Below are 25,962 nucleotides of genomic sequence, written 5' to 3' on the forward strand. Positions count from 1 at the left end.
CCACCAATTGATGGACCATGCTCCTGATCCTGTTTTCGTACCCCTAAGTACTTTATAACAGCAGACTCTTGGTCTAAAAATGAATTGGTTGATATTCTAATTATACACAAAAACATCTACCACAATTAGCACTCGATTAGATAATCAAGTTTGTTTTATGTGTGTGATTGAATGGTCGTGCATCTTTGCACACAGTATTTAACAGTAGACGCAAAATCGACTAACTGATGCATCTTTGCTCTAGAATCGACATTGATAATCAACAACTGATGACTGACACGAGAAAGCACTAGCAATACTAGTCAGGTCTCCGGTTCCTATACATAAATATTCTAATTAGGGGCGAATACAGACCAGCCAAATCGACCCAAGGTGACGGCTACACACAGAAAAGACTGAAAATCTGCTGCTAGCACACACTGTTTAGGCAACGAGTTTGCCTGCTGATGGCATCGCTGCCCTATCACAATTCAAGGAGATTAAATAAGCCCAAGCTCTCCGATTAGCCTCACAAATCTATCTCCCAGCATCACTCAGTCATCAAGATAGTAATACGATCCTGCCGACTTCTGCTCCCGGTCCTTGATAGAGTCAAGCTTGTTGATCCTCGGCCTGTAGTTGGTCGGGTCTCTTCTGAAAGTGATGTCAAGATGCTGCCAATAAACAAGAAACCACAAATTACTACTCCCAGAATTGATACATGGAAGCAAACAGGGGCACGTCTCCTATATTACTACATGTTATTAAATAACCTAATGACATGTATTAGATGAGAAATATTATTAGCTTCAAACCACAACTTTTTTGCTTTTCCAACATCTGTCCGCTCATTGCATTTTCTGTAATTAAATGATATATATGCAAAGCTGTTGTTCAGCATATACTTCCTCCGTTCCCTTTTAAGACTCTAGTTTGGTACAAAGTTGTTCACCCATGTTATTCAACATTGTGGCGGATATGCTGGCGATACTCATAGAACGAGCCAAGTCTGATGGTCAGATTGAAGGAGTGATTCCACATCTGGTTGATGGTGGTTTATCTATCCTTCAATATGCCGATGATACAATTCTTTTTATGGATCATGATCTCGATAAAGCTCAAAACCTGAAATTAATTTTGGTGGCATTTGAGCAGTTGTCGGGATTGAAAATAAATTTCCATAAAAGTGAATTATTCTGCTTCGGTGATGCCCAAGATGATACAGCCCTCTATACGGAGCTGTTTGGTTGTGGGCAAGGCCAGTTTCCTATTCGCTATTTGGGTATTCCGATTCATTATCGGAGACTTACAATTGCCGAATGGAAAATAGTGGAAGAAAGATTACAGAAACGCCTTAGCAGTTGGAAAGGTAAATTGCTGTCCCTGGGTGGAAGACTGATACTCATTAATTCGGTACTAACAAATATGGTACTGTATATGTTATCATTCTTCCTATTACCAAAAGGAATTCTGCATAAACTCGATTATTATCGATCCAGATTCTTTTGGCAAGGGGACAGCGAGAAAAGAAAGTATCGACTGGTTAAATGGAGTATAGTTTGTAGTCCCAAAGATCAAGGCGGCCTTGGAGTTCATGACTTAGAGGTCAAGAATTCGGCGCTGCTGGGTAAATGGCTTTTTAAGCTCCTTACTGAGGATGGGATTTGGCAAACTATTCTTCGGAGAAAATATATCGGCTCCAAGACGCTATCCCAAGTGGTTTGGAAACCCGGGATTCACACTTCGGGCTGGTCTAATGGCGACGAAAGATGTCTTTTTCCGCCATGGAACTTTCTCTATTAAGAATGGAGCAAGATACGTTTCTGGGAGGATGCTTGGCTAGACAATGCACCCCTATGTGAACAGTATCCTGCGTTGTATAGTATCGTTCATCGTAAAGGGGATACCATTGCTACAGTAATGGCTACCTTTCCTCCGAACGTGACGTTCAGACGAGTTTTGCTAGGACAGAGGCTATTAGCGTGGAACACCTTAATTCAAAGGCTGGAGGATATTAATTTATCATCTGAACCGGATGAATTTAGGTGGAATCTACACGTAGATGGCTCGTTCTCCGTCAAATCTCTGTACAATGCTATACTCCATTCTGATATACCGGTGGATAATAATAAGAAAATTTGGAAGATGAAGATACCATTAAAAATAAAAATATTCGGATGGTATCTTCGTCGAGGGGTCATCCTCACCAAAGACAATCTTGTTAAGCGGAATTGGCGGGGAAGTAAGCGATGCGTTTTTTGTGAACACGATGAAACAATCAAACATCTCTTCTTCCAATGCCAGTTTGCGAGGTCTATTTGGTCTGTCATCCAAGTAGCGTCTACCTTGTACCCTCCGACTAGTGTGGCCAATGTCTTTGGCAATTGGCTTCATGGTATAGAGCCAAGGTTTAAGTTGCTTCTTAGGGTGGGGGCGCTGGCAGTTATCTGGGCGCTTTGGCTAAGTAGAAATGACAAGATTTTTAATGATAAAAATTGCTCTTTGTTGCAGGTCATCTACAGATGTACAGGTATTCTCCGTTCATGGTTACCTCTTCAGCGCATGGAGAATCGAGACCTATTTACGGAGGTCTGTACACGGTTGGAGACTACGGCGAGGGATACTTTTTCCCTACATGGGTGGCAGCATAGTCTACGGATTGAAGCCCCACCCACACCTTAGGCGATATATGATTTCATCGTACCGATATGTATTTCGCCTAGTTTCCTTTTTTTAAGTTAGACCTTTTATGGACCAAAAAGACTCATAAAACGGCTGTGTGCACCCTGGTTGTGCAGAGGCTGGATGTAATTGCTTCCTCAAAGTAATAGAGCATCCTTTATCAAAAAAAAATAGTCAATTAAAAGGGAACAAAGGGAGTATAAATATTTGTATATATCTGATTTTAACTGTGGGCAGTGCCTTTCATATTCATATTTACATATTTGTACATCGATGTCAGATAATTAAGCATATGTTTGACAGGTAGAACATATTTTCCTAACCTAAAACTAAGTTTATTTGTAGAATTGGATTCTCAATGTATATATAGACTACATGTTCTTATAAGCAATAAGATATTACACTGAAAAATCAGTCTTGCAGCAAGCTGAGAATAAAATGAGCAATTATAACCTTAGTCATAAAAATCAAGATGGAAGCTGTTTCGGCACTTACCGACAAGAATCTGTTCATTCCAGACACCAGGGACTGAGGAGTACAGGCGGTACACTCGACGGAAGGTTGCCCCTCGTAGACAACCACCTTGTCAGCCAAGTAGGCTGCCATGATGAAATCATGCTCCACGATGAACGCAGTCTTCCTGGCATTTTTTCCTGGCATGGAGGATGTATCTGTTGATGACCTTCGAGGCAACGATACGCTGCTCTGAATCAAGGTAGCGCTTGGCTCGTCGATCAAGTAGATGTCCGCAGGCTGAACAGACAAATAAACACAAAGTTAGTATCCAAAACCTGACGGTAGATATCTACAGGCTGAACAATAACCACAAGTTAGTATCCAAAAGCTAAAATTATTCATGCTCTTGGTCTCGATAAATAAATACTAGAATCTGACTGACAAGATTTATAAAATCAGCACATTCTATTTTATAGAACTCGTAAACAAAGATAGGTAAAACAAGAAAAAAACCTTTCCAAGGCAAAGACATAATGCCACCCTTTGGAGTTCTCCACCAGATAGAGTCATAACATCATGATCCATGTGCTGCTCCATTTGTAGTGGCTTCATGACATCAGATGTAAACTGAGGATGCATATATGACTCCCTTATTTTCTTGTGAAACAACTGCCTCACTGAACCCGTAAATTTCGGGCTAAGCTTTTGAGGCTTGTAGGACACGTTAAATTCGGGAATTTCGATCTCGGTTCCTTCCTCAGTATCTGGCTTCAAGTGCCCAGCCTGTCCCAGTCATAAAAGCCAATGAACATAAGGATCAAGTATTTCATCAATTCAAGTGCAAATTTGATTACAAACTTCTGATTCGAGAGCAGTTGTATGGAATTGAACTGTACTATTAGAAAGTTCGTTATAAGTTTAAGCGAATAAGAAAAACAGGACACCATCAATCAATATTTAAAATTCTGACCTTGAGAGGGTTGATGAAAATATTTAAGAATTTATGGCATTATAGATCAATTGTGCAAAGCTTCCATTTGTATCTTTTCAAGCATAACACAATTTACACGAATGTAACACTGCCCTAGACAATCAACAGCACTATTTGTAGAGAGAAGGGATGTGGGGAGGAAGGAATTGAGAGATGTACCAGCATTCTGATGAATGTAGTTTTCCCTGTCCCGTTCTCACCAAGCATCACAACAATTTGAGAATCAGTGAATTCACCTTTCATGACAGTGAGCTTGAAATCTCCCAGGGTTTTGCTCATGGTAGGGTACCTGTATCGCTGGTATGTCTCAATCTGCTCCACATTTTCCTGGGTCTCCACAATCTAGAACAACAATACAAACATCAGAAGAATGTTTCATCACAGCACAAGGATCTGAAATACAATCTGCATATGTTACCTTACCTTAAACGTAAGAGATTCATTTCTAAACTTTAGATTTTCAGTCGGAACAAATCAAGCGAGGAAAATGTTGATACCTTCTCGGACCGAAAATGGCAGTGTAACTACACCATAAGCACCTGGCTTTCCATATAAGCAGCAAATAAAGTCGGACAAGTAATCTAAGACACTCAAGTCATGTTCCACAACAATGACATAGCTGGAAAAAATAATCAGAGAGTACTAGTCAGTATTTTTTTAAGGATTTAAAAGTATCTGAAAGATAATCATGAAAAAATATGCATTACCTATCCGTTCTAAGCAAGGACCTTATCACTTGCGCAGCCTTCACTCTCTGCTTAACATCAAGATAACTGGAGGGTTCATCAAACATGTAAATTTCTGCACTTTGCACAGCAACAGCTGCTATTGCAAATCTCTGGAGCTCACCGCCAGAAAGATCTCCCACATTTCGGTCTATAACTTGGTTCAGTTCAAGGTCATCGCATAATTGAGCTTTCAGACCCGTGTCATCTTGCCGGTCAAGTATTTGCCCCACATTTCCTTGAACAGTTCTTGGAATGTTGTCAACATATTGAGGCTTCATGATAGCCTGCAAAAACAATGCGAGGGATCAGAGCTACTAAACTGTAAAGAATAAAATATACAATACAACAGTCTATTATATAATACGAAGAGAGGAGGTATTTGGGTTTCAGCCAGTAAGAGCATGCCAATAACTACAAGACTGGTACACCACTATATGTGTACTTCTGCGACACTTCACATAGTAATGTGTTAAATTGATCATTATGTAACTATTTGAACAAAAGAAGTTGGATGTACTGTTACGGTAAAAGATTATTTGCTGCAGTTGTATGGCTGAATGTCTACATGACTATTGTCACATATGATAAAACGTAACAGAAAAATAATGCGTCAAATGTGTCGTGATTGTAAACAAGATATCACAATCTTCTTGTTAAGAAGTAAATACTACATTGCCAGAAAAAATGGTAAATACGAACAAACCCTGCCTGAATTATGAATAAGTGAGTAGAAAACTGTAGCAATATAGTACCTTGAGGTTATCCTCCAGCATACGTGTAAAATAATTCTGAAGTTCAGACCCACGGAAGTATGTGAAGATGTCCTGCCAATCAGGTGGAGTGCTGTTGACTTCCCAATTCCATTTGTTCCCACGAGGCCCAAAACCTGGCCAGGCCTTGGAACAGGCAGCCTGCAAGTGCAAAATATCAGTAATTGCACAAATGGCATACAAATCCATCCAGATGTCTTGATCAAAGAAAATACATGTGCAACCTGAAGCTATTTGGCCCATAACGATGTGTGGTATCCTTGTCCAGATCTTTTGGGAGATTGATGATATCGATGGCATCAAATGGGCATTTCTGCAGTTACAGAGTGGGTTATATACATACTAGAGACCGGTCGGTCGAGCTCATACATTGCAGTAGTGGCGTCGAAGCCGTAAGCATATATGTATGTAAATACCTTGACACAGATACCACAACCAATGCACAGCTCTTCAGAGATGAACGCAAACTTAGTTTCCCTGTACAGCAAACCAGCAAATATCCATTGTAATGCACCTCAATCAGAGTATTTATCTCTGTTTAAAATAGCCGGCTATAGCCGGGCTATAGCCCGACTATAGCCTTTCGCTAGGGCTGCGACAATCTACATGTCTGTTTAAATAAAAACGGACATGTAGATACGTGAACCATGTACGGTCAATTTTTTATTTTAAAAAACTTGTTAATTTCTACTCTGCACAAATAAAAAAAAGGAAAATAAAAATTGCTGGAATTTTGGGCATTTGGCCTTTGGCCCATGGCCCATTCCAATAATCAGTGGCAGCACTAGTAGGGGCTAAAGTTTAGTCCCACATTGCTAGTTGGGAGAGAGTTGGAGTGGTATATAAGGTGGGTTGTTCTAGTCCTAGTAAGTGAGTGAGAAGAGAGAGAGCCCTCGCGCACTCCTCCTTCTCCGCCGCCCGCCGCGACGCGGGTTGCGGGAATCTCGCCGAGCCGAGCTTATCTTTTTGCTGTTTGGGAAATTAATTGTGTAATCAATCTCGAGTCATTAACGGACGCGTTACTCAGCCGTTTTGCCTTCCGGTTTTTCTGGATCGTGGCTGTGCCGACTCGGACGTGGGCTGCGTCCCACGACCTTCCCGAACCGCACTATATAAGCGCGGACGTCAACCCTAGTCTGTACTAGACGCATATGCGACTACCTGTTTCCAGTTCATTGCGCCGCCGCCTTCGTCTTCCTCATCCCGTCCGTCGGCGTGCACCGACTGCCGGGACAGTAGGCCTCCGGAACCCTGCCTCTCGTGAACCTGTACGGGTTAGGGGCAATCAGGTTTTTGGGGAGCGCTCCGGCGCGACTACGGCATCACGACGTCGTCATCGGACGACGAGTTCCTCCACACCGACAACTTCTTCCCGGACCTCAGCGACTTCTTCGACAACCTCAACATGGGCGACAACGACGCTGCTGCGAAGTATGTGATCTTGTCGTTTCTCTTTGAGTTTACGTTAGAGTTCCTTCTTCTAGTTTACTGTGGTAGATGCGATCGGTTTATCTTGTTTAGATGTGATCTGTTCATCTATCTTACTAGTCTACACGATTAGTTTATTTGTTATTTTCATTATCATGATTTATCAATTACTTGTACGGATTATTTCATATGGATATTTGCTTATATATTCAACAATCCAAAAACCTGATTTTAGGCAAATCAATTCAAGCAGCGTTGCTGCCGCTACTCAACCTCCCCTCTTTGATGGTATGCATTACAAGAGGTGGCGCACAAAGGCAGTCCTATGGTTTACAAACCTAGGCTGTTTTAGCGCCACAGATGCTAGACCTGAGGGGCCTCTTTCTGCAGAGGAGCAGGAAAAGTTTGAGAAGTTCGACGCCATGTTTAAGGCGGACTTGTTCAGCATTCTTGGGGACAACATTGTTGACCCGTACATGGCTTTCGACCATGGTAAAGATGCGTGGGATGCGCTCGAGGCCAAATTTGGGATCTCGGACGCTGGCACTGAATTGTATGTCATGGAGCAATACTATGACTACAGGATGACTGATGAGCGCTCCATGGTTGAGCAGGCTCATGAGATTCAGTCACTTGCCAAAGAACTCGAGCAGTTTAAGTGTACCTTACCGGACAAATTTGTGGCCGGTGGCATTATTGCCAAGCTTCCTCCTTCGTGGAGGAACTTTGCTACTTCTCTGAAACATAAGAGACAAGAGTTTTCCGTTTCGGATCTCATTGGCTCGCTTCATGTGGAAGAGAAGGCGAGAGCAAAGGACACACGCGCTCGTAGCTTTGAGGGAGGTTCTAGTGCCAATGTGGTACAGAAGAAAAACTTCCAATCTCACAAGTCTAAGAATAAGAATAATGGAAAAGGCAAGTTTGACGAGAAGAACAAAGCCTCTAACTCAACCAACTTCAAGAGGAAGACTCCTTATAAGAAGAAAGGGAACTGCCATATTTGTGGCGCTCCTGGACATTGGGCTCCTGATTGCCCAGAACGCCATGATCGGCGTGGGAACAGCGGCAAGTCCGCAAATGTTGTTATTGGTGTTGATACTGAGATGAAGGACGTTGGGTACGGTACTTCTCCTACTGTCCTTTCAGTATGTAATTCTCCCGATTGGTGGATAGACACCGGAGCCAATACACATGTATGTTCCGATGTCTCTATGTTTTCTTCTTATCAGGTCGCAAGGACTTGCTCCGTGCTGATGGGAAAGCGGCTCACGTGCTTACGTTCGTGGTGTTGGTACGGTGGATCCGAAGTTTACTTCGGGAAAGACCATCCGAGCTGAAGAATGTGCAGCACGTTCCCTCCATTAATAAGAATCTCGTTAGCGGATCGCTTTTATGTCGAGATGGTTTTAAGTTGGTTTTTGAGTCCAATAAAGTTGTAATTTCCAAGTGTGGACAATTTGTTGGAAAAGGTTATGTGTGCGGAGGCTTGTTCCGCTTATCTCTGTCAGACTTATGTACTCAAATTATTAATCATGTTTGCAATGATAGTGAGTCCGATATTTGGCATTCACGACTTTGTCATATTAATTTTGGGTGCATGACGCGGCTAGCGAATATGATTATAATTCCGAAATTTGCTATTGTCAAGAAATCCAAGTGCCAAGTATGCGTGCAAGCTAAGCAACCACGTAAGTCTCACAAGACTGCGGAGGCAAGAGACTTGGCACCGCTGGAGCTTATACATTCGGATCTTTGTGAAATGAATGGTGAATTGACAAAAGAAGGTAAAAGATACTTCATGACTTTAATTGATGACTCCACTCGATATTGTTATGTGTACCTCCTGAAATCTAAAGATGAAGCTCTTAATTACTTCAAAATCTTTAAAGCTGAAGCAGAAAACCAACTTGATCAAAAGATCAAGCGGTTAAGGTACGATCGTGGTGGAGAGTATTTTTCCAACGAGTTTGATTCTTTTTGTGCGGAACATGGTATTATCCATGAGAGGACGCCTCCCTACTCACCTCGGTCAAATGGGGTGGCTGAAAGAAAGAACCGTACTCTAAGCCGATTTGGTTAACGCCATGTTAGATACATCGGGTCTATCCAAGGCATGGTGGGGGAGGCGATATTGATCGCATGTCATGTCCTAGACCGTGTCCCCACAAAGAACAAAACCATTACCCCGTTTGAGGAATGGGAAAGGAAAAGGTTGAAACTCTCTTACCTACGAACTTGGGGCTGTATGGCGAAAGTAAATGTGCCAATACCCAAGAAGCGCAAGCTTGGACCAAAAACCGTGGATTGTGTTCTTACGGGATATGCATTTTATAGCATTGGCTACAGATTTTTGATAGTAAAATCTGAGGTATCCGACATGCATGTTGGTACAATTATGGAGTCGAATGATGCGACTTTCTTTGAGGACATCTTTCCTATGAAAGAAATGTCTAGCTCATCAATTCAGGAGATGTCCAGTTCATCTACTCAGGAATTATTTCCTGAACCTACCATGGCTATAGAACACTTTGATAATCCTGTGGAGGATGACAATGAAGCTCCCAGAAGGAGCAAGAGACAGAGGACTGCAAAGTCTTTTGGACATGATTTCATTGTGTACCTCGTGGATGATACTCCCACTTCTATTTCAGAAGCCTATGCGTCTCAGGATGCTGACTACTGGAAGGAAGCTGTCCGTAGCGAGATGGATTCCATCTTAGCTAATGGAACTTGGGAGGTTACTGATCGTCCTTATGGGTGCAAACCTGTAGGATGCAAGTGGGTGTTCAAGAAAAAGCTTAGGTCCGATGGTACTATTGAAAAGTACAAGTCACGACTTGGCCAAGGGTTATACTCAGAAAGAAGGCGAAGACTTCTTTGATACATACTCACCTGTAGCTCGACTGACCACTATTCGAGTACTACTTTCCTTGGCTGCCTCACATGGTCTTCTCGTTCATCAAATGGATGTTAAGACTGCTTTCCTAAATGGAGAGCTTGAAGAGGAAATTTATATGGAGCAGCCTGATGGATTTGTAGTAGATGGTCAAGAAGGAAAGGTGTGTAAATTACTGAAGTCTTTGTATGGGCTTAAGCAAGCACCTAAGCAGTGGCATGAGAAGTTTGAAAGAACTTTAACCGCTGAAGGCTTTGTTGTAAACGAAGCTGACAAGTGTGTATACTATCGCCATGGTGGGGGCGAGGGAGTTATTCTTTGTCTCTATGTCGATGACATATTGATATTCGGGACCAGCCTTACTGTGATTAAGGAGGTGTTATCACCAGATTTTGGCTAAATCAGGAGGTGGGCCGCGATCAAAATAGGCTTGGAAGATTACACATGGAAGATCTATGAAGCGGCCCTGTTCGGTGGAGTTGGGCCAGATTGCCCATGTATCTTTAATTATAGTAGATTGTATCTAGATTAAAAGTTAGAGTTTATCTCATGCACGGTTTAGTGCACGCCCACATTAGAAAGTCCATTTGGACTATAAATATGTACCTAGGGTTTATGGAATAAACAACAACCAACGTTCAACCACAAACAAATCTCGGCGCATCGCCAACTCCTTCGTCTCGAGGGTTTCTACCGGTAAGCGTCATGCTGCCTAGATCGCATCTTGCGATCTAGGCGGCCAAGCTTGCCTACGTTGTTCATGCGTTGCTCGTGCGAAGCCTTTTTGATGGCGAGCAACGTAGTTATCTTAGACATGTTAGGGTTAGCATTGTTCTTCATATTACATGCTTTCGTAGTGCAACCCTTGCATGTCTAGCCGCCCCTACGCCTATCTTAGGTGTAGGGGCGGCACCCATTGATCATAGTTTAGTAGATCTGATCCGTTGCGATTGCTCCTTGTTCTACAAGGATTAGTTTAATATCTGCAATAGTTAGGCCTTACAAAGGGGGAGGATCCGGCGGCACGTAGGGTGTCGTTCGTTGGCCCTAAGCGGGATGTTCGAGGATCAACCTCGTGTTGGTTTTAGGCCTTGTTTAGGATCGGCTTACGATCACCGTGCGTGGCCGCGAGGCCTAACCTGGAGTAGGACGATCCGATTATGCGGTGAAAACCCCACATCGTCGTAGATCTCATTAGCTTTACCTTGATCAAGCGGGACCACCATATATTCGGACACCTCGTACGAATCATGGGTGGATCGGCTCTTTGAGCCGATTCACGGGATAACTCTGAGAGCCGATCGAGGCTCGTATTTAACGTTTACGTGTGTGCCCTGCAGGAAACTAAGCGAGGCATCATCCACACCTTCCGACCAGGTATAGGTCAGGTGGCACGCCCTTGTGATAAACATCGGTGCGTGCGACCGAGGAGGCTTTGCGGGCCGTCGCTGCGAGGGCCCAGGGCCAGCCGCAGCCCTAGTTGTTCCCGGCTCTACGGTGTTGCCCGTCTCGCCCGCCAGTGGGTTTCTGACGTCAACACATTCTGGCACGCCCGGTGGGACCGCCTTCGACATCCGCGACATCGCCATCTACATCCGAGATGGCGGAAGACACTCCGGTCACGTATAAGGATCTGCCTGAGGAGCTCAAGAAGAAGCATGACGAGATCAAGGCAACCCTCGAAGCCGAACTCATCGGCTCCTTCCACCGAACCCGCTCCCATGGCGTCAGGTGGAAGGGTTTCACGCTGAAGCGCGCTCGATGGAGTGGACCTGTCCGCCCGTCGAGAAGAACGCACCAGGTCGGCTGCGGCGGGAGATCAACTACATGGTGGCTCATTCGGCTGCACCGCCACTCGAGAGCACTGGTGAACACACTGGGAGCGTGTCGCTCTGCGCGTCGTCCAGGAAATCATGAGTCACCGGTACTCCCCGTCGGGACCGGCTCGCAGGGACTTTCAAAGGAGAGATGCCGCTCCGGCCCCGGCCGTTCGCATGGGTAGCACCGGAGCTGCCGAACTCATCGGCATACGTCGTCTACAAGATTGGTGGTGATCCTAGTGATTACCAATTCCTACCGAGCCACCTAAGGAGGTCCCGCACGGATACTCGTGCGCATACGTACCCGGACTGCAACGCTCGGGCACTCTCGAACCGGGCTGCAATAACGGCGGCCTCCGGAACGGCGGGAGGAACGTCGGGAGCCGATCACGAGAAGCGGTCGTGGCTGGCTAAGTACGCCGCCCCGACAAACCTCCAAAGCCCAGCTCCTGCAGTTGGCTTAGAACCGGAAAAACAAGCATGGCTGGTTAAGTATGCCACCCGGCGAATCTTCGGGGTTCGACACCTTCGGCCATCACGGCGGATCAGATTTATGCAATTCTGAAAGATCGGTTCGGCATGATGCCAAAAAGGAAGGCGTTCGGCTACACCAAGCCGTACCCCAACAGCTATGAGCCGATCCCGCTGCCACCTAAATATCGGCTCCCGGACTTCACAAAGTTCGGTGGATCGAACGGGTCCAGCTCCATCGAGCATGTGAGCCGATATTTGGCACAGGCTGGGCACGATCTCGGCGTCGAGATGAGTTGCGCGTGAGGTTCTTCTCGCAGTCCCTCACGGGATCGGCTTTCGGGTGGTACACATCGCTGCCACCGAACTCCGTCCAAACTTGGAAGCAGTTGGAAGAGCAGTTCCATGAGCGGTACCATTCGAAGCTTCGGAGTCTAGCATTGCCGATCTAGCACAACTACGTCGGAAGCGCGGAGAACTGTGACGGAATACATCCGGCGCTTCAGGAATCTTAGGAACCGATGCTATTCGGTTCGTATAAGCTGAAAAGGAAGCGATCGAGTTGGCGGTAGCGAGGCCTTGCAACACGGCTCAAGGACACGGCCTCCCAAGCGAGATTATCCCTCGGCTGGCGCACATGGTTCGAAGCTGTCGGCATATGAACAGGCGCCACCCGGACTGTACCAAGATAAGTTCAAGCGTGCGGTAGCCACTGGTCAATGCGAGAGGAAGACGAAGTTCCTGCGGGAGACCAAGAAGTAGCGGTGGCTGAGTGGACTCGTGGAGGAACCCCGTGTCCTGCAAATGGGTAAAGCCACCGGGCCCGCCCGGGGATTTGATTTTGACGTGACCAAGGCTGAGCAAATCTTCGACCTCCTACTCAAGGAAAAGCGAGTTGAAGATACCCGAAGGTCTCAAATTCCCCACGGCGCAAGAGCTGAATGGAAAGCCATACGCAAATGGCATAACTCGCTCTCCCATGCCACCAACGACTGCAGGGTGTGGCGTCAGCACATCCAAGCGGCGATAGAGAACGGGCGTCTAATTTTCAACCAGTACGCCATGAAGGTCGATACCCAGCCCTTCCCCGCCGTGAACATGGTGGAGTATGCTTGCCATGGAGGGTGCCAGCCGGGTTTCTGTGCAATATCAACATGGTAGATCTTGGACACCACGGCTGGCAAGGATGGAGATGAGGGCAGCTGCTCTCATAGCAAAGAAACGAGAGGGAGCCGCTCCACGCGATCGGCTCCGCCAAGGCGACAAGCGCTACGTAACGGAGGGAGAAGTGAAGAACATAAGATATCAACGACCTCTCTGCGATCACCTCCTCAACAAGTATGTGAGCCGGTACGACCAACGCCGACGGTCCAGCGATGATGATGAAAGAGATCGTCGGCTAGAAGACATCGTCGGCATAATCGCGATGAGGAGGAGCACGAGCGTTGCGCCAAGGGAAAGGCAAGGGAGAAAGACGACGAGGACGAGGCACTGGGATTGTCCCTTCTTCGAGCACTTGCTGGGATTCGGGAATGAGCCGATTGCCAACAATCGGCAATTGCCCGAATGCAACCGAAAAAGAAGGAGGCAGCCAACGTGTCCGTGTTCGAGCGCTTGGGACCTCTCCCGCCACGAGCAAACGAGCTGAGTCCCCTCGGTTGGAAGATCTCGAAGATTCGGAAGACGAGGGAGAAGAAGAAGACAGGTACCACCGGCCAAGGTGGTGCCCACGACGGACTCAGCCGTTCCCGAAAGCGAGGGTTCAACGATTGCGCGGCCTGGAAGAAGCCGAGAGGTTATACTTGCATACATTGAGGAAGGCAAGGCCTGATCGGCTGCGAAGGTTCGGCGAACCACTGGATGAAGAGGGTCGTCCACGAAAAATGGAGTGGTGCCCCAAGCAAAGGAAAGCCGATGATGAAACATCGGCTGGCACAAACATGGTGCTCGTTCTTCCGACGAAGCTCGGTGCTCCACGGTTACACGATACATCCAAGGTGGACGACAGCAAGCGCACCAACATGATAAAGTCAAGAGATTGGGCTGGTTTTGTCTACCGGCACTGAGCGAGTAGCAAGAGCACGTCAAGGAGCAAACATGGCGAGGCTGATCCTTGTGATCGGCCCCAAAAATTTATGAAGGAACTTACAAAACCTTCACCGAGCAAGCAACGTGGAGGCCGATTCCAGCAATCGGCCAAAATTATCCTCACCCACCATTCTGCCTGGGTTCAACATGTTATCCAACAGAGCCGATACCATCAATTCTCTTGACAGAATCGGCTCGGGGGGGCACCCAGGAGGATAGAACACGAGGATATGTAATGGAAGCGTCTCATCTTTTGGTGATGGGTATTGGAATATGGGGGGCCGATGCATTAGTCGGCCGTAAAATTCTGAAAATTCGAAAAATCGAAAATTTTTCGAGCACAGCCGATGCAGCAGACATCGACTTAAGGATATAAAAGCCGATGCATGTCCATCGACTCTGATACGATCAGAGGGTCAATGGAGCACGAAGAGGGTTTTAATGAAAGAACTCCTTAATGAAGTAGCTTAAGAGCTCGGATCCTCTCTTCAAGAACAATGCCAAGAGCAGCCTGAACGTGCAGATCAGGTCAAGGATGGATCGCATCATACCCACCAAAGGAAAGGAGCCGATCTAGCCGACAAGAACTGAAGAAACTCGGGGGGCAGCTCACCTTGAAGGCTCTCTGCTTTGAGAAGCCGATTTATGTTCAAATCGGCTAGCTACGCATAGAGGCTCCCTCGGACATGATCGAGCCCAGGTCCATACAGGCTCTGCTTTTGCCTTGGCTAAGACTCGGGGAGCAATGGGCACTGGTAGGTGCCTTGTTTTTAAGAGCCAATTGGAGTTACCTCGGCATGTCCATTGCATCATGATCTTCTCAGAAAGAACTGGGAAGGAAAAGCCGTCGTCTGGTACGAGGTTTGGACCGTGCTGATGCTGCAAGGAAAGGAAGAGACTAGTTTCTCAAATTAGCCGATGAACAGTCATCGGCTGCGGGACTGCAAAACGCCACGGTCGAGAAAAACAATAGTAGCCCGATTCGTCACTATCGGTCTTGGTGTGGCAAGCGGGGGGATAGAAATTGGATTAATGAAAGGAGAAATTGGAAGAACAATTCTCATTAATTCAAAGGAGCAGCTTTACAAGAAGAGCCGATGGCTCTCAAAAGAGGGATCTAGTGCCTAGTGCACTGCTACTGCTAGTCCTACTCTACTAGTCGTCGTTGTCCTCATCGTCGCCGTTGAGGTCGTCGGCGCTGCTCCCGAGAAGCTCCTCGCCGCTGCTGCCCCAGCCATCGGCTGGAGCCTCCTCCTCCTCCTCGTCATCATCATCGTCCTCGCTATCCGCCCAGCTGCGGAAGCGCTTCGTTGGAGGATACCCAATGGAGGCGGAGGAATCATCTTCCTCCTCCTCATCTTCTTCTCCCTCGTCATCATCGTCGTCCTCGCTGTCCGCCCACATGCGGGAGCGCTTCTTCGGCGGAAGCTTGGCGGAGGGGGGACCTTGGTCCTCTCCGCTTCTCCTCCCTTCTTCTCCTTGTCGAGAGGAGATGGGGAGCGCCCGGAGTGGAGATCGTCCTCTTCTTTGTTCTTCGGCAACGGTTGGAGGGAGGTGCACGAAGCGGAGGAGGAAGAGGAAGACATGGCTGCAGGAGGGAAGGGTTTTTTGGTTTGGTGAACAGAGCAGAACAAGGGGATGGAGTGGTGAGCCGTTTGGCACAGATAAATAAAGAGAGTGTGGTGGAGATTTAATGCCATGACGGTTCTCGTGGACGTGATGCCGAAATTGACAATTCATACAGAGAAGCCCCGGAGACGAGGCGTAATGATGGAAGATTCTGCGGCAGTTCTGCTCTGCCACGACATGACCCGGCGAAAGAAGAACATAATGATTTTGGAAATGTCATTTCCAAAACCAGGGGGGCATGTGTTATCACCAGATTTTGGCTAAATCAGGAGGTGGGCCGTGATCAAAATAGGCTTGGAAGATTACACATGGAAGATCTATGAAGCGGCCCTGTTCGGTGGAGTTGGGCCAGATTGCCCATGTATCTTTAATTATAGTAGATTGTATCTAGATTAAAAGTTAGAGTTTATCTCGTGCACGGTTTAGTGCACGCCCACATTAGAAAGTCCGTCTGGACTATAAATATGTACCTAGGGTTTATGGAATAAACAACAACCAACGTTCAACCACAAACAAATCTCGGCGCATCGCCAACTCCTTCGTCTCGAGGGTTTCTACCGGTAAGCGTCATGCTGCCTAGATCGCATCTTGCGATCTAGGCAGCACAAGCTTGCCTACGTTGTTCATGCGTTGCTCGTACTTGAAGCCTTTTTGATGGCGAGCAACGTAGTTATCTTAGACATGTTAGGGTTAGCATTGTTCTTCATATTACATGCTTTCGTAGTGCAACCCTTGCATGTCTAGCCGCCCCTACGCCTATCTTAGGTGTAGGGGCGGCACCGCTTGATCATAGTTTAGTAGATCTGATCCGTTGCGATTGCTCCTTGTTCTACAAGGATTAGTTTAATATCTGCAATAGTTAGGCCTTACAAAGGGGGGAGGATCCGGCGGCACGTAGGGTGTCGTTCGTTGGCCCTAAGCGGGATGTTCGAGGATCAACCTCGTGTTGGTTTTTAGGCCTTGTTTAGGATCGGCTTACGATCACCGTGCGTGGCCGCGAGGCCCAACATGGAGTAGGACGATCCGATTATGCGGTGAAAACCCCACATCGTCGTAGATCTCATTAGCTTTACCTTGATCAAGCGGGACCACCATATATTCGGACACCTCGTCCGAATCATGGGTGGATCGGCTCTTTGAGCCGATTCACGGGATAACTTTAGAGCCGATCGAGGCTCGTATTTAACGTTTACGTGTGTGCCCTGCGAGGAAACTAAGCGAGGCATCATCCACACCTTCTCGACCGGGTATAGGTCGGGTGGCACGCCCATTGTGATAAACATCGGTGCGTGCGACCGAGGAGAGCTTTGCGGGCCGTCGCTGCGAGGGGCCGGGGGCCAGCCGCAGCCCTAGTTGTTCCCGGCTCTACGGTGTTGCCCGTCTGCTGCCGCCGGTGGGTTTCTAACGTCAACGGGAGGTCAAGGAGTTCCTATCTCGTTGTTTTGAGATGAAGGACTTGGGAGTAGGCTGATGTGATCTTAAACATCAAGCTGGCTGAAGGATGACGATGGTGGGATTACATTGCTTCGGTCCCACTATGTGGAAAAGATCCTGAGTCGCTTCGGGTATGGCGGCGCAAATCTTCTCCAACGCCTTATGATCCTAGTGTGATAATTCGAAAGAATAAAAGAATTGCTAGAGATCAATTGCGATATTCGCGGATCATTGGCTCTCTTATGTATTTAGCCGGCGCCACTAGGCACGACATCTCCTTTCGTTGTAAGTAAACTCAACCGTTTTGTGTCTAGACCTGGAGATGTTCATTGGCATGCTCTTGAGAGAGTTTTGCGCTATTTGAAAGACACTGCGAGTTATGGCATTCACTATACTGGGTATCCAAGGGTACTTGAGGGTTATAGTGATACAAATTGGATATCTGATGCTGATGAGACTAAGGCCACAAGTGGTTATTTGTTTACACTTGGAGGTGGCGTTGTTTCCTGGAAGTCTTGAAAGCGGAGACCATCATTACGAGGTCAACTATGGAAGCGAGAACTCACGAGCATTAGACACGACCATTGTTGAAGCGAGTGGCTTCGTGAGCTTTTGATGGACTTACCTGTGGTTGAGAAACCAATACCCGCTATTCCTATGAGCTGTGATAATCAAAGCTGTGATCGTCAAAGTAAACGAGTTCTAAGGATAATATGAAGTCATCAAGGCATGTGAAGAGGAGGCGAAAGCTGTCGGGAAAATGAGAAACTCCGGAGTTATAGCGTTGGATTATATCCATACGTCTAGAAACACAGCGAGACCCCTTTACAAAGGGACTATCACGAAATGTGATAGAAAATGCATCGAGGGAGATGGGTATGAGACCCACACTATGAGCTGCCCACGGTGGTAACCCACTCTATGTGATCGGAGATCCCGTGAATTAGAGGCTGGGAGACAAGTCGTTGGTCGGCTGAGAGGAAGTATATATATCCCTATAGCAATTTTACCACTCCGTAAGATGCAATACTCTCCTAATCCGCATGGCGAGGTTGATAATTATCTTAATGTGTTCTAAGTGGCTTATTTTAGCAAAGATGTTGTCCTGCGGAACATCTTTTGAAGAACACACCTATATGAGTACGATTGTTAAACGTCGCAATCTATGAGAGTTGGGTGCTCTCTAGTAAACTCATGAAAGGCCACGGAGTATGACGTATAAGCTCCAAACCGCGAGGAAGTCTCGTGGCAGCCTAGTATCGGTCTAGGCTTTGTATGAAGCTAGTGCGCGAGAAAACTTGTAGTTCAAGGCATAGTCCACTATCCAAGTTGCAATCTAGTGTAATATGAAGCTTTAAGTGGAAGTTCAACTTAACAGTCTCCACGACATACCGGTATATAAAACAATGTTACGGAAACTTATTGATGAGATGTGCCAATGAGAGTTTGTGGGGGATTGCTTGGAATTTTGGGCATTTGGCCTTTGGCCCATGGCCCATTACCAAATTATGAAACTCACATGGCCCATTCCAATAATCAGTGGCAGCACTAGTAGGGGGCTAAAGTTTAGTCCCACATTGCTAGTTGGGAGAGAGTTGGAGTGGTATATAAGGTGGGCTGTTCTAGTCCTAGTAAGTGAGTGAGAAGAGAGAGAGCCCTCGCGCACTCCTCCTCCTCCGCCGCCCGCCTCGCCTCGCCTCGCCACGCCTCGCCTCGTCACGACGCGCCGCGGGTTGCGGGAATCTCGCCGAGCCGAGCTTATCTTGTTGCTGTTTGGGAAATTAATTGTGTAATCAATCTCGAGTCATTAACGGACGCGTTACTCAGCCGTTTTGCCTTCCGGTTTTTCTGGATCATGGCTGTGCCGACTCGGACGTGGGCTGCGTCCCACGACCTTCCCGAACCGCACTATATAAGCGCGGACGCCAACCCTAGTCTGTACCAGACGCATATGCGACTACCTGTTTCCGAGTTTATTGCGCTGCCGCCTTCGTCTTCCTCATCCCGTCCGTCGGCGTGCACCGGCTGCCGGGACGATGAGGCCTCCGGAACCCTGCCTCTCGTGAACACTGTACGGGTGAGGGGCAATCAGGTTTTGCGGAGCGCTCCGGCGCGACCTACGGCATCACGACGTCGTCATCGGACGACGAGTTCCTCCACACCGACAACTTCTTCCCGGACCTCGGCGACTTCTTCGACAACCTCAACATGGGCGACAACGACGGCTGCTGCAAAGTATGTGATCTTGTCGTTTCTCTTTTAGTTTCTGTTAGAGTTCCTTCTTCTAGTTTCTGTGGTAGATGCGATCGGTTTATCTTGTTTAGATGTGATCTGTTCATCTATCTTACTAGTCTACACGATTAGTTTATTTGTTATTTTCATTTTCATGATTTATCAATTACTTGTACGGATTATTTCATATGGATATTTGCTTATATATTCAACAATCCAAAAACCTGATTTTAGGCAAATCAATTCAAGCAGCGTTGCTGCCGCTACTCGACCTCCCCTCTTTGATGGTATGCATTACAAGAGGTGGCGCACAAAGGCAGTCCTATGGTTTACAAACCTAGGCTGTTTTAGTGCCACAGATGCTAGACCTGAGGGGCCTCTTTCTGCAGAGGAGCAGGAAAAGTTTGAGAAGGTCGACGCCATGTTTAAGGCGGCCTTGTTCAACATTCTTGGGGACAACATTGTTGACCCGTACATGGCTTTCGACCATGGTAAAGATGCGTGGGATGCGCTCGAGGCCAAATTTGGTGTCTCGGACGCTGGCACTGGATTGTATGTCATGGAGCAATACTATGACTACAGGATGACTGATGAGCGCTCCGTGGTTGAGCAGGCTCATGAGATTCGATCACTTGCCAAAGAACTCGAGCGGTTTAAGTGTACCTTACCGGACAAATTTGTGGCCGGTGGCATTATTGCCAAGCTTCCTCCTTCGTGGAGGAACTTTGCTACTTCTCGAAACATAAGAGACAAGAGTTTTCCGTTTCGGATCTCATTGGCTCGCTTCATGTGGAAGAGAAGGCGAGAGCAAAGGACACACGCGCTCGTAGCTTTGAGGGAGGTTCTAGTGCCAATGTGGTACATAAGAAAAACTTCCAATCTCACAAGTCTAAGAATAAGAATAATGGAAAAGGCAAGTTTGACGAGAAGAAGAAAGCCTCTAACTCCACCAACTTCAAGAGGAAGACTCCTTATAAGAAGAAAGGGAACTGCCATGTTTGTGGCGCTCCTGGACATTGGGCTCCTGATTGCCCAGAACGCCATGATCGGCGTGGGAACAGCGGCAAGTCCGCAAATGTTGTTATTGGTGTTGATGCCGAGATGAAGGACGTTGGGTACGGTACTTCTCCTCACTGTCCTTTCGGTATGTAATTCTCCTGATTGGTGGATAGACACCGGAGCCAATACACATGTATGTTACGATGTCTCTATGTTTTCTTCTTATCGAGTCGCAAGGACTTGCTCCGTCGCTGATGGGAAACGGCTCACGTGCTTCGTTCGTGGTGTTGGTACGGTGGATCCGAAGTTTACTTCAGGAAAGACCATCCGAGTCGAAGAATGTGCAGCACGTTCCCTCCATTAATAAGAATCTCGTTAGCGGATCACTTTTATGTCGAGATGGTTTTAAGTTGGTTTTTGAGTCCAATAAAGTTGTAATTTCCAAGTGTGGACAATTTGTTGGAAAAGGTTATGTGTGCGGAGGCTTGTTCCGCTTATCTCTGTCAGACTTATGTACTCAAATTATTAATCATGTTTGCAATGATAGTGAGTCCGATATTTGGCATTCACGACTTTATCATATTAATTTTGGGTGCATGATGCGGCTAGCGAATATGAATATAATTCCAAAATTTGCTATTGTCAAGAAATCCAAGTGCCAAGTATGCGTGCAAGCTAAGCAACCACGTAAGTCTCACAAGACTGCGGAGGCAAGAGACTTGGCACCGCTGGAGCTTATACATTCGGATCTTTGTGAAATGAATGGTGAATTGACAAAAGGAGGTAAAAGATACTTCATGACTTTAATTGATGACTCCACTCGATATTGTTATGTGTACCTCCTGAAATCTAAAGATGAAGCTCTTAATTACTTCAAAATCTTTAAAGTTGAAGCGAGAAAACCAACTTGATCGAAAGATCAAGCGGTTAAGGTCCGATCGTGGTGGAGAGTATTTTTCCAACGAGTTTGATTCTTTTTGTGCGGAACATGGTATTATCCATTTGAGGATGCCTCCCTACTCACCTCAGTCAAATGGGGTGGCTGAAAGAAAGAACCGTACTCTAACTGATTTGGTTAACGCCATGTTAGATACATCGGGTCTATCCAAGGCATGGTGGGGGAGGCGATATTGACTGCATGTCATGTCCTAAACCGTGTCCCCACAAAGAACAAAACCATTACCCCATGCATTTGATAAATGGGAAAGGAAAAGGTTGAAACTCTCTTACCTACGAACTTGGGGCTGTATGGCGAAAGTAAATGTGCCAATACCCAAGAAGCGCAATCTTGGACCAAAAACCGTGGATTGTGTTCTTCTGGGATATGCATTTTATAGCATTGGCTATAGATTTTTGATAGTAAAATCTGAGGTATCCGACATGCATGTTGGTACAATTATGGAGTCGAATGATGCGACTTTCTTTGAGGACATCTTTCCTATGAAAGAAACGTCTAGCTCATCAATTCAGGAGATGTCCAGTTCATCTACTCAGGAATTAATTCCTGAACCTACCATGGCTATAGAACACTTTGATAATCATGTGGAGGATGACAATGAAGCTCCCAGAAGGAGCAAGAGACAGAGGACTGCAAAGTCTTTTGGACATGATTTCATTGTGTACCTCGTGGATGATACTCCCACTTCTATTTCAGAAGCCTATGCATCTCAGGATGCTGACTACTGGAAAGGAAGGCTGTCCAGTAGCGAGATGGATTCCATCTTAGCTAATGGAACTTGGGAGGTTACTGATCGTCCTTATGGGTGCAAACCTGTAGGATGCAAGTGGGTGTTCAAGAAAAAGCTTAGGCCCGATGGTACTATTGAAAAGTACAAGTCACGACTTGTGGCCAAGGGTTATACTCAGAAAGAAGGCGAAGACTTCTTTGATACATACTCACCTGTAGCTCGACTGACCACTATTCGAGTACTACTTTCCTTGGCTGCCTCACATGGTCTTCTCGTTCATCAAATGGATGTTAAGACTGCTTTCCTAAATGGAGAGCTTGAAGAGGAAATTTATATGGAGCAGCCTGATGGATTTGTAGTAGATGGTCAAGAAGGAAAGGTGTGTAAATTATTGAAGTCTTTGTATGGGATTAAGCAAGCACCTAAGCAGTGGCATGAGAAGTTTGAAAGAACTTTAACCGCTGAAGGCTTTGTTGTAAACGAAGCTGACAAGTGTGTATACTATCGCCATGGTGGGGGCGAGGGAGTTATTCTTTGTCTCTATGTCGATGACATATTGATATTCGGGACCAGCCTTCTTCGTGATTAAGGAGGTTAAGGAGTTCCTATCTCGTTGTTTTGAGATGAAGGACTTGGGAGTAGCTGATGTGATCTTAAACATCGAGCTGCTGAAGGATGACGATGGTGGGATTACATTGCTTCAGTCCCACTATGTGGAAAAGATCCTGAGTCGCTTCGGGTATAGCGACTGCAAATCTTCTCCAACGCCTTATGATCCTAGTGTGATAATTCGAAAGAATAAAAGAATTGCTAGAGATCAATTGCGATATTCGCAGATCATTGACTCGCTTACACTACAAGAAAAGTTCTGATAGACAACGTCTCAAAATCGTCCGCTTAGGGGTATTTTTCGTCGCCTATGGGCCTAACCCGACGATATGGGTTCTGTTGTGGAAACTGCGTCAGGCAAAGTCCTACGACGATTTTTTCGGTCCGTCGCGCTTGGGCGCCCTTCCGCCACGGAAAATCGGACCGTTGCCCAAGTGTTTCCAGGAGCCCGTTGACTGGCGACGTCATGCAAGCCGACACGTGGCGGACGCCGATTAGCCGGCGGTTAACGGCGTTAACCAGGCTGAAACCCCGTGGTAGATGGTAGGCCCACACGAGGCCTGCCACGTCTTAAGCGGGCCGGCCCATTAAGTTTGCGGGCCGGGCCGGCTGACTTAGTTTGACCGGTCAACTATATAGGCTGGGCTGGTCCATTAGTTACGTGGGCCGGGCCTAACCTCTAAGGTTGACTGGTCAAAACTTTAATGGGCCGGCCCTCTAAGCATGTGGGCCGGGCCGAATGCACTCGTTTGACCGGTCAACAGGCAAAAAGGGCCGGCCCACAAGACATGTGGGACCCACTTTCCTGGTATCGGGCCGGCCCATTTACCAAGTGGGGTCCACATTAAAGCAACTGGGCCGGCCCAAGAAGTTAGTGGGCCGGCCCGATTAGCATGTGGGTCCCACTTTCTATATCGGGCCGGCCCATTTAGTACGTGAGGTCCACATTAGATCAAATGGGCTGGCCCAACAAGCCAGTGGGCCGGGCCAAAAGCACCGGTGGGTCCCACTTTCCTGTTAAAGGGCCAGCCCATTTAGTATGTGGGGTCCACCATATAGCAAGTGGGCCGGGCCAAAAACACAGGTGGGTCCCACTTTCCAGTTAAAGGGCTGGCCCATTTAGTACGTGGGGTCCACCATATAGCAAGTGGGCCGGCCCAACAAGATAGTGGGCCGGGCCAAAACACTGGTGGGTCCCACTTTCCTGTTAAAGGGCCGGCCCATTTAGTATGTGGGGTCCACCATTTAGCAAGTGGGCCGGCCCAACATGCTAGTGGGCCGGGTCAAAATCACAGGTGGGTCCCACTTTCCTGTTAAAGGGACGGCCCATTTAGTATGTGGGGTCCACCATATAGCAAGTAGGCCGGCCCAACACGGTAGTGGGCCGGGCCAAAAACACTGGTGGGTCCCACTTTCGTCTTAAAGGGCCGGCCCATTTAGTATGTGGGGTCCACCACAAAAGCAATTGGGCTGGCCCAACTAGTTAGTGGGCCGGCCCAGTAGTGGGTGGGGTCCACCTTAAAGCAAGTGGGCCGGCCCAATAAAAGTGTGGGGTCCACAGTAAATCAAGTGGGCTGGCCCAATAAGTAAGTGGGCCGGCCCGTTTAGTTGCTGTTTATATGCCGGCGTAATAGGCGCTTTAGTATTTTGCGGGCCGGCACATATGTGATTTCGCTTAATTGGGCCGTTTAAGGGATGGGAATTCGTGATTTAGATACTGAGAATATTTACGCAACATTGATTTATGTCGGATAGCCTCACTTACCACAAGCACCAAAGAAAAAATGCGCGAAAGAACTATAAAAACTAACTAAATATTACATCAGTCGCAAGGCATTGAAAAAATATTACAGAACCCAGAGAAATTGAATGGTAATTAAACCTAGCAATACAATGAAGGGATCCGGCAATCTTTTAAGTTGTCCATGCAGCACCTATATCTGAAACAAAGACATTACAAGTTAAGACAGCAAAAATGGAAAGGCAAAGACACTACAATATTGTTTGCCAAAGAATTTGGAACTCATCATTTCGTCGTTATAACAAGATCATTGTAATGCGCACAATAAGCAAACAAAGAGTGCATGCCGCATACCAACAGCCAATATAACAGAGCATGTTAGAATGAAACAGCAGACTTACTACTGTCGAGTCCCATGCAAACCAACATGTTCAGGGAGTACAAAATTGGCATGAACAACATAGTACACTACAAGAAAAGTTGCCATGGCCGATGAAGTTGAAGTCGCGCCGTGGTTGCTGGTGTACCATGGCCGACGATTTTGGTCCCTCCGTGGTGCATGTCAAAACTTTTTTTTTCTCGTTTTTGAGGCCACCTAGCCCGACGAAAGCGGCCAAAACGTCGCGTATGGTGGCCGGGACGTGGTGCATCGCGAATTCTCGGGTTCGCCGGCCGAGTCAACGCAAATCCGCACCGCCGAGGGATGTAGGGCCCGGATGGCAGCCTCTCCGGCATTGTTTTTTTCTCGATCGCGCCATCTCGTTCAACGTTCTCCGATCGAGCCGTTTACGATGCGGGATCATGGGTCCCGCATGTCATCCTCTATGAACCAAAATTCTTTCTATTCTTGGATTTTTTTGACCCCCGATTTACTGGCTACTTCCTTTTTCTTTTGATCCCTTGCCGCCTTGGAAACGTTGAGACCGCTGTTTGCTAAATGGGACCCGCATGTCATCCTCTATGTGCAATCAACTTTCTTTTCTTGGAGTTTTTTGGCACCTCAAATTTGGTCACTTGCCTTTTTCTTTCGATCCCCTGCCGCCTCTCAAACGGTGATACCGCTGCTGCTAAATGGGACCCGCATGTCATCCTCTATGCACTATAAAACTTTCTTTTCTTGAATTATTTTTGGCACCTCATATTTGGTCACTTGCCTTTTTCTTTCGATCCCCTGCCGCCCCTCAAACGGTGATACCGCTGCTGCTAAATGGGACCCGCATGTCATCCTCTATGTACTATAAAACTTTCTTTTCTTGGAGTTTTTTTGGCACCTCAAATTTGGTCACTTGCCTTTTTCTTTCGATCCCTGCCGCCTCTCAAA

At 46.9% G+C, this 25,962-nt stretch overlaps 1 pseudogene; it reads right to left on the reverse strand.

The window, feature by feature from the left end:
* Positions 1-216: 216 nt before the first annotated feature.
* Positions 217-25,962, reverse strand: part of LOC124671040 — a 54,289-nt pseudogene continuing 28,543 nt past the window's right edge.

This window comes from Lolium rigidum, chromosome 7, assembly GCF_022539505.1.
Source record: "Lolium rigidum isolate FL_2022 chromosome 7, APGP_CSIRO_Lrig_0.1, whole genome shotgun sequence".
Classification (NCBI taxonomy): domain Eukaryota; kingdom Viridiplantae; phylum Streptophyta; class Magnoliopsida; order Poales; family Poaceae; genus Lolium; species Lolium rigidum.